General features: G+C 45.0%; 1 protein-coding gene and 1 long non-coding RNA gene across 2 annotated transcripts in view; one reads left to right on the top strand and one right to left on the bottom strand.

The window, feature by feature from the left end:
* The window catches only part of LOC121269636 (glypican-1-like), a 186,050-nt gene that overhangs the window by 117,088 nt on the left and 55,432 nt on the right, over window positions 1-13,530 (bottom strand). The gene's annotated exons all lie outside the window — the stretch shown is intronic.
* Window positions 13,041-13,530, top strand: part of LOC121269643 — a 38,788-nt gene continuing 38,298 nt past the window's right edge. Inside the window, exon 1 of the long non-coding RNA XR_005941381.1 lies at window positions 13,041-13,427. This is a non-coding gene — a long non-coding RNA (uncharacterized LOC121269643). The remainder of the gene's footprint in view (window positions 13,428-13,530) is intronic.

Genomic DNA, 13,530 nt, shown 5'->3' with positions numbered 1-13,530 from the left:
TGACACAAAATGATCAACATGTGGAATGGAATTCAGAAAGAGTGCTGGAGGTGAAAACCTTGGAATTATTTAAGAAACAATGAGGTGCAGCCACGGGTGGATCAGGATTCCAGGGGTGAATTAAGATGGGCCAAATGACCACTCTCATACATTTGTATTTTGTGATTGTTAGGTTGCGTGTGCGAGTGTGTGTGTGAAGATACTAGCAGGACAGGTTCAGCTGTTGAGGACCACAGGTTAACAAAGGCCAATGTACCCCACTTTGACAATCGTGGTGCTCACTGTTGCACACTGGGAGACCACATTGAAATACTTGTGGGGAGGATCGAAAAGAGGGGACGTCTGTGCACAACATTGGAGCATGCAATACTGGACACAAAGGGCGTAAAAGCAGAAAATGTCCTCACCTTAGTATCTATGGGGTGTGCAACTCTGTCAAGGGACGGGGTTAGGAGTGAGGGGCTTCAAGTACCCATGAATCTGAGGCCTGCTGTAAGCATTCAGGGAAGGAGTGTAGAGAATTAGATTTTAAAGAACCAAGAGAAGACCTCATAATACAGACGTGCGAAAGACAGGCTCTCCCACCTTGCCGAGCCGCCAAATCGTTCAGGCCAGTGCTTCTCTGCCTGGTGCTAATCTAATGACAGCGCTAACCAGTTCTCCCAACACTGACTGAGGTCCTTAGTGGTCAAGATATTCCTTGAATGACATTGAACAACGGTTGAGACATGACCAATGCAGCTGCTTTAAACTCTCTAGTGAATACCACTCCACTCTTATCTCCTCCCATGTTGACAAGCAGCAAGAGATGAGACCTGCAATGAGTCAGTAATCAGTCGGCTGCTAGTCAGGGCCTGTCATGTTCTAATAATAACAATCACTTTGATCTCAGCTTGACAACGGCTGCCTGACAGCTTGGTTTGTGTCTGCCACTCCACCAGTAAAGTGAGAGCAAGATTTAGTTTGAACTCAGGGCCTTGGGATGGAGTTTGTCGTACTTGTCCAGGACTATCAGAACCTTTGAGGTATCTAGCGAGCTACTAATAGCTGGAAAATTGGTTAGGGACACTGGATGGGTGTGCCTGCACAGTGACCTTGAATCCCATATATTATATGTTCCTCTACTGCAGCTAATGTTTCAGGTAACCATTTTGCAGGAATTCTTTGTTGAGACTCCAGCACTATATTGGGGGAGCATTGCATAATCAGAAGTGCCATCTTTTAGGTTAGACTTTAAACTGATGCCAAGTCTGCCGCTCAGATGAATGCAAAACATCCCAGGGCAGTATTTTGGAGACAATTCTCCCCATTGTCCTGGACAAATAACATTTATCTTACTCTTGTTTGTGGCTCCATGCTATGCACAAATTGGCTGCTGTGTCTACATTACAACAGTGACAATGCTTCAAAAGCACTTCATGGGTTGGAATGCAACTTGGAGTGTCCTGAGGTTACACTAGGCACTATATAAATGCAACTTATTTTCTTCTCAATGAAGTAATGTATTCAACTCTGTTCCTCATGGGCACTGACCTACAGCACAGAGATATCTATTGGACTGCTACCAGTCATTGAGGTAAAATGGTAGCTGGTTTAGCAAAGGGAGCAAGTATTCCTTTCTCCAGAATTGACACCTTTCAGTTTGTGCCAAAGCCAACAGGAAACATTATTGGAGAATAATTAGAAATATCCTGTAGCGCTGTGCTTGAATAATGAGTTTAGTACTCTGGTCCAGGTTTAATAAGAAAGAACTAGCATTAATATAGTGTCTTATCAAGTCTCCCAGGTAGTGCCTCAAAGATTGGCTTTTGATGAACACTTTGAAATGTAGGTAAGTGTAGCAGCCATTAGCTGCTCACATGCAAGTAGTGGGATGAAAGGCTTGTCAATGTCCTTTATGTAGTGTAGTTTAAAGGAATCTAGGAAGATGAATTGAGGACGAGCAGGGCTAGAGGAGGGGGTGGACAAGACCAGGGAGGAGGAGAGAAAGGGAGAAGGAGAGAAGGGAACGGGCAGGGTTAGGGGAGTGGAAGGGAAGGAAGGAGCAAGGCCAAGGGGAAGGACGGGAAAAGCTAAGAAGGTACACAAGGGGTTATCAGATAAGTCAAGGCAAGGCTGAGGAGCAGAGTGGAGTCCGAGTCCAGGAACAGATGTGGCTGAGGAATAGGGCTCACACCATGATTCAGTTCAAAACACATCAAAGATTGCTGCAAGGATACAAGGTTCCTAACTCAAATCATGTCCAAACTTTAACAGCTCAGCATTAATATCTATGGTATTAATGGTTCAAGGAACTCTCAGCCAGCATGGCTTAGAAATTCCTGTAGTTTTATTCGTTTCACATTTTTCCAATATTTTCCTCATATCTATTTACTAAAGTGGGATTGTCTGGTTGGATGAGCTTTCTGTAATCCATTCAGTACTGATTTCTTCCCTATTCATTCTCGTAATTTTGAATCTGATGCCCTGGCTGTACCACATTTTTTATACCAGGACAGCTGCAAAATGTCTTCTAATCTGGCTCCAAGGAAGTGGTAAACACAAGTGAAGGCCATTCCATTATCCCTGCTGTCAGCTGTGGTTCAATGGTTAGCGTTCTAGCCTCTGAGTCAGATGGATGTGGGTTCATAACCCACACTCAGAGACTTGAACACATAGGCCAGGATATTGAAGTCGGCGAGCAGTGGGGTGGGGCCTGCTCACCGACACGTGGGATGATGTCGGGCAAAACTCCTGATGTCACCCCATGTCAATTCAATTTTCAGGTCAGCGGGGGCGCAGCCGAATTAGCTGTGCACCCGCCAACCTGTCAACGGCCTATTGAGGCCATTTAAAAAGTAATTCAAGTAATTAATTGACCTGCCCAACCAACCTTAAGGTTGGCGGGCAGGCCGGGAGCCCTGGCGGGCTTCAGAAAAGCATAAAACCTCAGGCATGGGCAGGATGAGGGTTTTTAAAAATTTAATAAGGTTTGATTAAAAGTGATGGACATGTCCCAACTCATGTGACAATGTCAAATGAGGGGCCATGTCAGGGGAATATTATTTTTGTACATTGGCCATTTTTAAATTTGCCACCAATCGCCCTGAGGCAGCACTTAGCCTCAGGGAGATGAGTGCGCTCCTTCGCACGCATGCCTTACTTGGCCCGCCCATGTAAAATGGTGGCGCATATCGGAGACACGCCTGCAAGCGCCCGCTTCTGCACTTCCCCCTCTGACAGGGGGAGAATTCTTCCCATATAAGAAGCATTTTAGCGATAGCGACCACAACATGGTACAGTTTAAGTTTACAGTATGGACAAAGAAATCGAAAAGCTGAAAAAAAATTATTTAGACTGGGGGAGAGTGGATTTTAGTAAAATAAGGCAGGATTTGGCCAAGGTAGACTGGGAACAGTTACTTGTGGGGAAATCTACAGAGGAACAGTGGGGGGCTGTTCAAAAAGGAAATGGGGAGGATACAGGCTCAACATGTTCCCTCAAGGGTGATAGGAAGGAGTAACAAGCCCAGAGAACCATGGATGGCCAGAGGTATTCAGATTACGATGAGAAGGAAAAGAGAGGCTTTTAGCAGGTACAAGGTAAGCAAATCAGCAGAGGCATTAGTGGAGTACAGAAAGTGTAGGGCGGGGCTTAAGAAAGCAATTAGAAGAGCAAAGAGGGGATATGAGAAAGCTCTGGCTGGTAAAAGTAGGGAAAATCCCAAGATATTCTATAAGTATATCAATGGGAAGAGAATAACCAGGGAAAGAGTAGGGCCCATAAGTGACCAAGGGGGCAATCTATGAGTGGAGCCAGAGGACATCGCTAGAGTGTTGAATGAATACTTCACATCCGTCTTCACCCAAGAGAATGAGGATGAAGGTATTGAACTCGGGCAGAGAGACTGTGACGTTCTTGAGCAAGTTGATATAGAGAGTGACAAGGTATTGGAGGTGTTTCCAGGCTTAAAAGTGGACAAATCTCCAGGTCCAGATGATTTGTGTCCCAGACTGCTGAGGGAGGCAAGGGAGGAGATCGCAGGGGCTCAGACCCAAATTTTTAATTCCTCTCTGGCCATGGGGAGGTGCCAAAGGACTGCAGAACAGCTAATGGGGTTCCGCTATTTAAGAAGGGTTGTAGAGATAAGCCAGGGAACTACAGACCAGTGAGTCTCATGTCAGTGGTGGGGAAACTTTTGGAGAAAGTTTTGAAGGAGAGTATCTATCTCCACTTGGAGAGGCAAGGTTTGATCAGGGATAGTCAGCATGGCTTTGTCAGAGGGAGTCATGCCTAACAAATTTGATTGAATTTTTTGAGGAGGTGACCAGGTGTGTAGATGAGGGTAGTGCAGTTGATGTAGTTTATATGGATTTCAGCAAAGCCTTTGACAAGGTCCCACATGGGAGACTTATAAAGAAGGCAAATGCACATGGGATACAGGGTAATTTGATAAGGTGGATTCAAAATTGGCTTAGTTGTAGGAGACAGAGGGTGATGACAGAAGAATGCTTTAGTGACTGGAAGCCAGTGTCCAGCGGCGTACCACAGGGATCTGTGCTGGGTCCCTTATTATTTGTCATTTATATAAACAACATAGATGACTATGTGGAGGGTAGGATTAGTAAGTTTGCGGATGACACAAAGATTGGCCGGGTGGTTAACAGTGAGGTTGAGTGTCTTGGGCTACAGGAAGATATAGATGGGATGGTCAAATGGGCAGATAAGTGGCAGATGAAATTTAACCCTGAAAAGTGTGAGGTGATACACTTTAGAAGGAGTAATTTGATAAAGAAGTGTTCAATGAGCGGCATGGCACTAGGAAGTTCTGAGGAACAAAGGGACCTTGGCGTGTGTCCATAGATCTCTGAAGGCGGAGGAGCATGTTAGTGGGGTGGTGCAAAAGGCATATGAGACACTTGCCTTTATCAATCAAGGCATATTTTACAAAAGTAGAGAGTTCACGTTAGAGTTGTATAGAACCTTAGTGAGGCCACAGCTGGAGTACTGTGTGTAGTTTTGGTCGCCACATTATAGGAAGGATGTGATTGCACTGGAGGGGGTGCAGAGGAGATTCACCAGGATGTTGCCTGGGATTAAATATTTAAGTTATGAAGAGAGGTTGGATAGACTTAGGTTGTTTTCATTGGAGCAGAGAAGACTGAGGGGCGACCTGATCAAGGTGTACAAGATTATGAGGGGCATGGACAGGTTGGATAGGGAGCAGCTGTTGAAGGGTCAGTCACAAAGGGGCATAAGTTCAAGGTGAGGGGCAGGAGGTTTCGGGGGGCTGTGAGGAAAAACTTTTTTTACCCAGAGGGTGGTGACGGTCTGGAACGCACTGCCTGGGAGGGTGGTAGAGGCGGGTTGCCTCACACCCTTTAAACATACCTGGATGAGCACTTGGCAAGTCATAACATTCAAGGCTATGGGCCAAGTGCTGGTAAATAGGATTAAGTAGGTAGGTCAGGTGTTTCTCATGTGGCGGTGCAGACTCGATGGGCCAAAGGACCTCTTCTGCACTGTGATTCTGTGATAATTTATTCTGCTTTGTGTGCAGGTACTGAGGTGCTGCTTTCAAATGAGGCATTAAATAGGTGAACGTAAAGATCTCAAGGAACATCCACCCTGTTTCAAAGACGAGCAGGAGAGTTATCTATAGTGTCCTGGCAAATATTTGTCCCTCAACCAACGCCACTTAAACAGTTTATCTGGTCATTATCACATAGCTGTTCATAAGAGCTTGCTCTGCACAAGTTGGTGGCCATATTTCCTATATTACAACAGTAACTATACTTTAAAAACACTTCATTGGCTGTATAGCACAATGGAGTATCCTGAGGTCATAAAAGTTCCCATATAAATGCAAATCTTGAGAATGGAAGACCCTTCCTTCCCAATGTGGCATTCTGCCACACTTCCAGTGTACCTAGTATCACTGCTTCTATCACTAATTCACACAGTAAATGAACACAAATATTTATCACTCTTGGAATGAGGAAATTCTAACATTGCTTTCAAAGCTATGTTGCCCTAGATTAAATTTATGTTGTGGCCTGCGTACTTTGAAACAATAATCTATACCATTTAAATTCTTATACATCTCCATGAAGTCTCCTCTTCAATTTTACTTTAGATTGGTCACTTAGAGAGGAAAGGAGGATATGTAGGCGAGCCAAGGTAGTTGGAACGTGAGGGGAATGGGAGTTCCTCAACCTACTTTACTCCCTGAAGGATGTTTCTTGAAACAAAATCACAGTCTCAGTTGAATAAAGCACATGATGGAACGGGATCCCAAAGCAAAGGAAGGGTCTATGAACCACACTCCAGACATATAAACAGCAAGCTCCCTATCTCGCTAAGTCAATAGGGAGCATTTAACAAGAAACTATCAAGCAGCAGCGGGTAGGCCACCCCTGCAAACCTCCTACCAACCAGCTCAAGAAGACCCGAGGCCTGGGAGATGGGTCACTTGTTTACTCTATTGTCCACGCAACAGTGTTAGTGGAATCAGATTAATGGGAACTGCAGGTTCTCGGTAGTTTGCAGGAAATAAGTCACCCAAGCTGGCAGGTCATTTACAAACAAGACTTCACCTTTTCCTACACAGTCAGTAACAGGTATAAGATGTCCCAAACTGCTTAATAAGGTGTACCACCTTCAACGCTCCCTCTAATTTATTTTCACTCACGGCCTGTTTGTTGCAGTGCTCAGTTCATTTGAGATTCTACACACCCCCTGACCCCTCCACCCCACCACTGCACATGTTAAAGGAACGCAGGTCGTGTGCCACTTGTTAGTTTCACTCCATGTTACATTGTGGATTGCTGTGTGGTCCCACAATCGTGTAGCTTCAAGGGGACATTGACTTCCCCACCCCGTGCTTATGAGCATCTCCTCCAGAATGATGTTCACGCCTTTCAATACCTAAACCTGACAGAGAGTCAGCCTGTGCCAAAATTAAGTTGTGAGCACTGTGCTATACTAGGAAGGTCAGCCTTTAACTTGCTGCATTTAAAGGCTATCCTCAGTGCAGTTACAAGGGAGTGCTTCACTCTCAAAGATGCTGTCTTTCAGATGAGATGTTAAATGATGTTCCCTCTGAGATGGACGTAAAAGATCCCATGGAACTATTTTGAAGAAGAATAGGGAATTTCTTCCTAGTGCCCTGGCCAATATTTATAGCTCAGCCAACACTTTGAACAGATGATGTGGATATTTATCTCATTGCTGTTTATGGGAGCTTGCTGTTTGGAAATTGACTGCTGGTGTTTCCTAGATTACAACAGTGGCTACACTTGAGAAGTAGTTCTTCAGCTACAGAGTGCTTTGGGACTTCTAAGGCTATGAAAAGCGCTACATAAATGCAAGCTTGTCTTAGCATCAGCTGTGGCTCACTTGTGCTTCTGAATCATAAGTTTGTGAGTTCAAGTCGCATTCCAGGACTTCAGCACAACGATTTAGGCTGACATTTCAGTGCAGTACCCAAGAGTGCTGCACTGTCAGAGGTGCCATCTTTCAAATAAGATGTTAAACCAAGGGCCCATCTACTCTCTCAGGTGAAGAAAACCTGCGAGTTATCCATGGTGTCCTGGCAATATATATCCCTCACTCAACATCACCAAAACAAATGTTTTGGTCATTATCACACTGTTGCTTGTGGGAGTTTACTCTGTGCAAATTGGCTGTTGTGTCTCCTACAACAGTAGCTACACTTCAAAAGTACTTCATTGGTTATAAAATGCTTTAAGACATCTAGTGGTCATGAAAAGCGCTATATAAATACAAGTCTTTCTTTTTATCTTTTAAATTAATTTTGCCCCCATAAAAAATCTTCCTTTTTGTTGAGGGACCCAGGAATTGGTCTTCTTGTCATGACAGCATTACATAAAAGCTTAGGTTATCTGCTCAGTGTTATTTTAATGCCGGCAATAATCCTTTGAGTCTTGGCATCCAGCTGACAAATCTAAACTGCATTTGATCAACTCACCTGCTACCATTTCCATTTGTAATTATTCTCCCCAAGGCTTTGTTTCAGGAAGTTATTTTTTAAAAAAACATTATAAGGAAAATCATTTCCGCTATTGTGTTTGACTGAATCTTCAACTGCTGTACGAGGCACATTTACTCAAATGTGTTCTCTCCCAACAGTCCAAACTGCACCCAAATCCACTGCCCCAAAGCTAAAAGGCTTCAGTCTCTCTATCAAAGACCTTCTTGTGAAGGTGGTGCTCTGTTACAATAGTAATGCACTGGCTAAGCCCCCAATCTCCCCAGCTCTATTGCAAACATTTCTCTTACCTCATCAATATTAAACAACTATGACAACCAATCAGGACTTTCTGGCACTGTTGGGCTTATGCCCTTGGGCAATAAAAATAAAATGGTAGCCTTGTTCTCTTGCCAAACCAGCTATCATTTTAGCGTTACCATCCATGCTCGTCACTAGGAGCACCGCTGCAATCCATGTAGGGTTGTCAACACTGGTTGGGGACACTCATCGGCGATTCCTTCACATGACTTCCCGCTGCCAACCAACCTGTCCAGTCAAATAGTCCTTGCTTCCCCATCTCCATTTTTTTTAACAACCGAAAAACAGGTGTTCAAAGACAATAGATTTAAAAACTCTCATTTTTTTAATGCCTGGTGATTTTTCTCTTGGATTGCTCGCAGCAGTGTCTAAGAGATTAATCTTTAGGTCCTGGAGCTTTTCCGGATAATCCTGGAGGGTTGGAAACCCTGGACACGAACTACTGCATATACTCGTGTAGAATTTTTAAGATCAATTTTTCAAGGCCAAAAGCCATGGGGTCAACTTCTACATCGGCAATGTTTCCATGTTTAATGTTGACATGTGTGTTTGATTTGGGTCAAAGAAGGCCATTGCAATGGAATAAAGTAAAAATGAACACTAAAGGCTTCATATTAAATATGATTCATAAAGTGCTCACTTTAATAATTTGAATAAATAAAAACAAAACTTAAGTGTAGAAATGTTTTAAGCATTTACTTACCAGTATTCATTTTCATTAGTATTTATATATTTACAATGAAATCAAATCACTAACATCTCTAGAATTATACTTTGGTTTTCTAATTTCTGTGCTTTAATCCCTGAAAAGCTAGGGACAACGCTCACACAAGGTATGGGAAAAATTATGTTCTTAGGCCAAACATTATGGGATCGACTTTTACACGAGATCAACTTCTATATGAGTATATGCAATATTTCCGCATTTCTCCTCATCAATATGTTGTCAAGGCCAGGGATGCTGTTGGCCGCAGTGCTGAGCAATTGGGGACAGTAGCCTAGTAGCAATGTTTCTTCAAAAAATCTTACAACACTGGCAAGTACAGCATTTGCTACCCACCCCCAATTGTCCTTGAACTGAGTGGCTTGCTCAGTTAAGAGCTAAAGGGACACTTGAGGGTCTGGAATCACATGTAGGCCAAACCAGGTAAGGATGACAGGTTTCCCAACAATCAGTGATAGGTGTTATGGTCACCATTACTGAGACTAGCTTCACATTCTGAATATATTAATTGAACTTAAATTCCACCAAACTGCCAAGATGGGATTTGAACCTGTGGCCCCCAAAGCATGAGCCTGAATCCTTAGATTACTAGTCCAGTGACATTACCACTACACCACCATCACCCCATCACTACTATTACTGGACTTGTAATGTAGAGGCCCAGGCTAATGCCCTGGGCACAAGAGTTCAAATCTCACCATGGCAGCTGGGAGAATTTAAAGCTAATTGATTAATAAACTTGGAGTAAAATACTTGTCTCATTAATAATGATCAGGAAACTACCAGATTGTTGTAAAAGCCCACTGGTTTGCTAATGCCCTTCAGGGCAGGGAATCTGCCATCCTGGTCTGACATACAGTCCAGATCCACAGCAATGCGATTGATTCCTAACTGCCCTCTGAAATGGTCCAGAAAGCCACTCAGTTGCATCAAACTGCTCCAGAAAGTACTGTGGGTGTGCCTACACCACATGGACTGCAGCTGTCCAAGAAGGCTGCTCTTCATCACCTTCTCAAGGGCAATTAGGGATCGGCAATAAATGCTGGCCTTGCCAGCGATGCTCAAATCTCAAGAATGAATAAAAAGCTCTCTTTCTCCTCCCCCTGACAATTGTAATTGTGCGAGTGGCCATTTTGTTTTGGATATTTTGAGTGGGTACAGTCCTCAAAAATTCTGTTGCTGATGGAGCCTTTGGGAGTTGAAACATTGGATCCTTTAACTTACCAATTTGATCATTATTTCTCCTCCCCATCACATTGCTGGCTGAGAGGTTGAGAGGTGCAGGCCCTGTTTCCATGCGTGTGAGGCCTACGAATTAAGGCTTCAACCAGATGGTTACGCAGTCCTCAAACACAATCCTCTGGATCAATTTTCTCTTCACCTCAGGGCTTGATCCATGAGCTTGTGGGGCAGGGGTGCATGGGGGTTTCAAAGCCAAGCTGCCTCCTTGGTATCAGGTACACTGACATACCGTACACAAGCATGCAAGCTAACAGTAGCCAGCTGTTCCTGACAAAACAACCATTAGCCCTCATCCTCTTGAGAGTATTTGATGACTGCAGCTTCAAAGCTGTGATGAGATCTCCAGCTCATTTTTGTTTCAAACGCTCTCCAGGTTCCTCAGAAATCAGCTGAAAGAACAGAGCAGCAAGAAATTAGATGATTACCGCTCATGTTTCACAGTGGTTTTCAGGAGGGCTGTTCAATTTATTGAGAGCTCAGGCTACTGAAGTGAACTTAGAAGGAAGGGCCAGGGCTCAATCCTCTCGTCAGCCATGGCCAACACCAGGTTCACTTAGCCCGAGGAGACCAAAGGGCTTACCAATAAATCTTCAACCCCAATGAGACTGGTTAATTGAGACCTGCATGGTCAGTGTGCCTCATATGTGAATGGTACCTAACTAGGTAAGGTCACGGAAGGGAACATCCACACGGGGCATCACCTCAATGGATAAGCTCAATTTAAAAATCATGGAGCAGAAACCTTTTAATTAAAACAAGGTTGAAAATCCTTTTAAAAAGTATACAGCCCTCTAAATCTACACAAGCTTATGGGGTATGAATTAGATAGATGGATAATACATGATAATGTCTCCAATATACAATACTTACCTTGATCAATACTAACATTAAGACATAATCGAGGCCGACACTCCAGCGCAGCACTGAAGGAGCACAGCCCTGTCAGAAAAATCATGGTTTGGACAGTTCAAGGTCTAATCTACCTGTTCAAGCGAACATTAAATATCCCAAAGTGTTATCCTAAAAGTAGAAATAGTGTCCTAACCAACTCTCTCAAACAGCATCATCAGAAACAGGCTGCCTGTTTGATCTGAGGTGTCAGTTGTTGCTCCGTTGGAAGCACTCAGACAGTTGTGTGTTCAAGTTCTACAGAGGAACTTGAGCACCAAAACCTAAGCTGACACTGCAGCGCAGTACTGAGGAAGTGCTGCACTGTTGGAGGTGCCTTCTTTCAAGTGAGACGTTAAACTGAGGAGCAGCCTGCTCTCTCAGGTCAGAGTGATCAAACGTCCCGGATTTCCTGGGACCGCCCCGTAATTTGTTCTTGTGTCCCGGGACAGGCCCTCCCAGGATGTGCTTTGCCCTGTGCGTCTGGTCCCTCAGGTCTTGTTCTTGTGCATGCATCAGGCGCAGCAGGTTCGCAGCCGGTGTTCGTGGCTGTCATGTGGCTTCGATCCATCGAACAGCAGCATCAAAATCCATGCTAGTCATACACAAGCCCTTCCCTCTGCCCCCCAACCCCCTGCAACCCTGCTCACAAAGAATTTCCAACCTCATCCTCCCTTGAACAATTTGCCAGCAGCCGCCCACCACACCACAGCGCCCCCCCCCCCCCCGCCACTCACCCAGTTGGCCAGCCTCTCCAGGGACCTCCATCAATTCCCCCTCACCCCTCCCTTTTTATAGCTTTGCCGGAACCCCTGCTCATACAGGTTATCTAAAAACCAGTAGCCCTCCTCCCTCCCCCAAAAACCAGCAGCCTTCCTCCCTCCCCCAAAAACCAGCAGCCCTCCTCCCTCCCCCAAAAACCAGCAGCCCTCCTCCCTCCCCCAAAAACCAGCAGCCCTCCTCCCTCCCCCAAAAACCAGCAGCCCTCCTCCCTCCCCCAAAAACCAGCAGCCCTCCTCCCTCCCCCAAAAACCAGCAGCCCTCCTCCCTCCCCCATTCCGGTTTCACAGGTTTGTCACCGCCCCACCCCTCCACTTTAAAAGGTTCCCCAGCAGAATATTCGCCAGCCCCACCGCCGCTCTCACAGGTTCACCAGTACCCACACGGAGAAGGGGCCCTTATTTTTTTCCAAACAGCGTTGGCCACCCTGCCACAGGTGGATGTAAAAGATCCCGTCTCACCAATCTGAAGAGGAGCGGAAGCTATCCTGGCGTCTTGGCCAATATTTATCTCTCAATTGACTTCACGAAAACAGGGATGCCTGCTCATTATTACATTGCTGTTTGTGGGAGTTTGCTGCACGCAAATTGGTTGTCACATTTTCTACAACAGCCACTACGCCTCATTGGCTATGAAACACTTTGGGGAGTCCTGAGGTCATGAAAGGCACGAAGTAAATGCAAGTTGTTCTTTCTTAATTATTTATTTCTTGTATGTGGGACCCTAGTTCGTGCAAATTGGCTTCTGCATTCGCCCACAAAACCGCAAGAAAGGCCGTGGGTGGGATTTTACAGCCCTGCTGTGGTGGGGATGGGGATCGAAAACATGGCGAGCCATCCAGAAGTCCATTGGCTTTGGCGGGACCAGAGGGAAAATCCTGCTGGATTTTCCACCCCGTTTTTCAAACACAGCCCCTGGAGGCTGTCCTAAGGGTGCAGCAAGGCACTCAGCTTTTTCTTTTACTGTCCCTCCTTCAGCTTCCTTTGTGCCCAACTGCGAGTCACTTAACGGAGAAAAAAACTCCCCAGTCTTTTTTTTCAATTGACTGATGATTCGCTGGGCGAGGTAAACACCTGAGTCACACAAAGCAGGAAGCTTGGAGGTTTGATTCTTGAACACTGCCCGGGTCCGATGCAGAAGTTACAACAGGCCTACAGCCAGGGTGCCCTTAGCATGGCCACTTAGACGCGTAACAAGGAGCCTCGGTAACTTAATAACTTGCATGTGGGGGGCGAGTATTGTTCAAAGTTTGTCTTTGACCCTAAACCTGGAACTAAAGTAAAAATTGAAAGGGATAGTAACAGACATTAGGTGAACATGGACTCATGAAATGGACTGATGTATGTATACATGGCAGATGCAACGATGCAGAGAGTTGTGAAGTGATGCACTTTGGAAGGCAAAAGAAGCAGGGGCATGAACTAAGTGGCACAATTTTAAAGAACAGAGAGACCTGGGTTGCACTTAAACAAATCTCTGAAGATGGCTGAACAAGTTGATAAGGTTAGTTTAAAAAAAAAGCGTATGGAATTCTCGGGCTTTGTAACCAGAGGCAAAGGCCACAAAAGCAAGGAAGTTGTGCTATATGTTCATGAGTCATCACCGG

The sequence above is a fragment of the Carcharodon carcharias genome, chromosome 2, assembly GCF_017639515.1.
Source record: "Carcharodon carcharias isolate sCarCar2 chromosome 2, sCarCar2.pri, whole genome shotgun sequence".
NCBI classification, from domain to species: domain Eukaryota; kingdom Metazoa; phylum Chordata; class Chondrichthyes; order Lamniformes; family Lamnidae; genus Carcharodon; species Carcharodon carcharias.
Note: the sequence above shows the minus strand (reverse complement) of the source record. Positions and strands in the feature narration are given on the sequence as shown.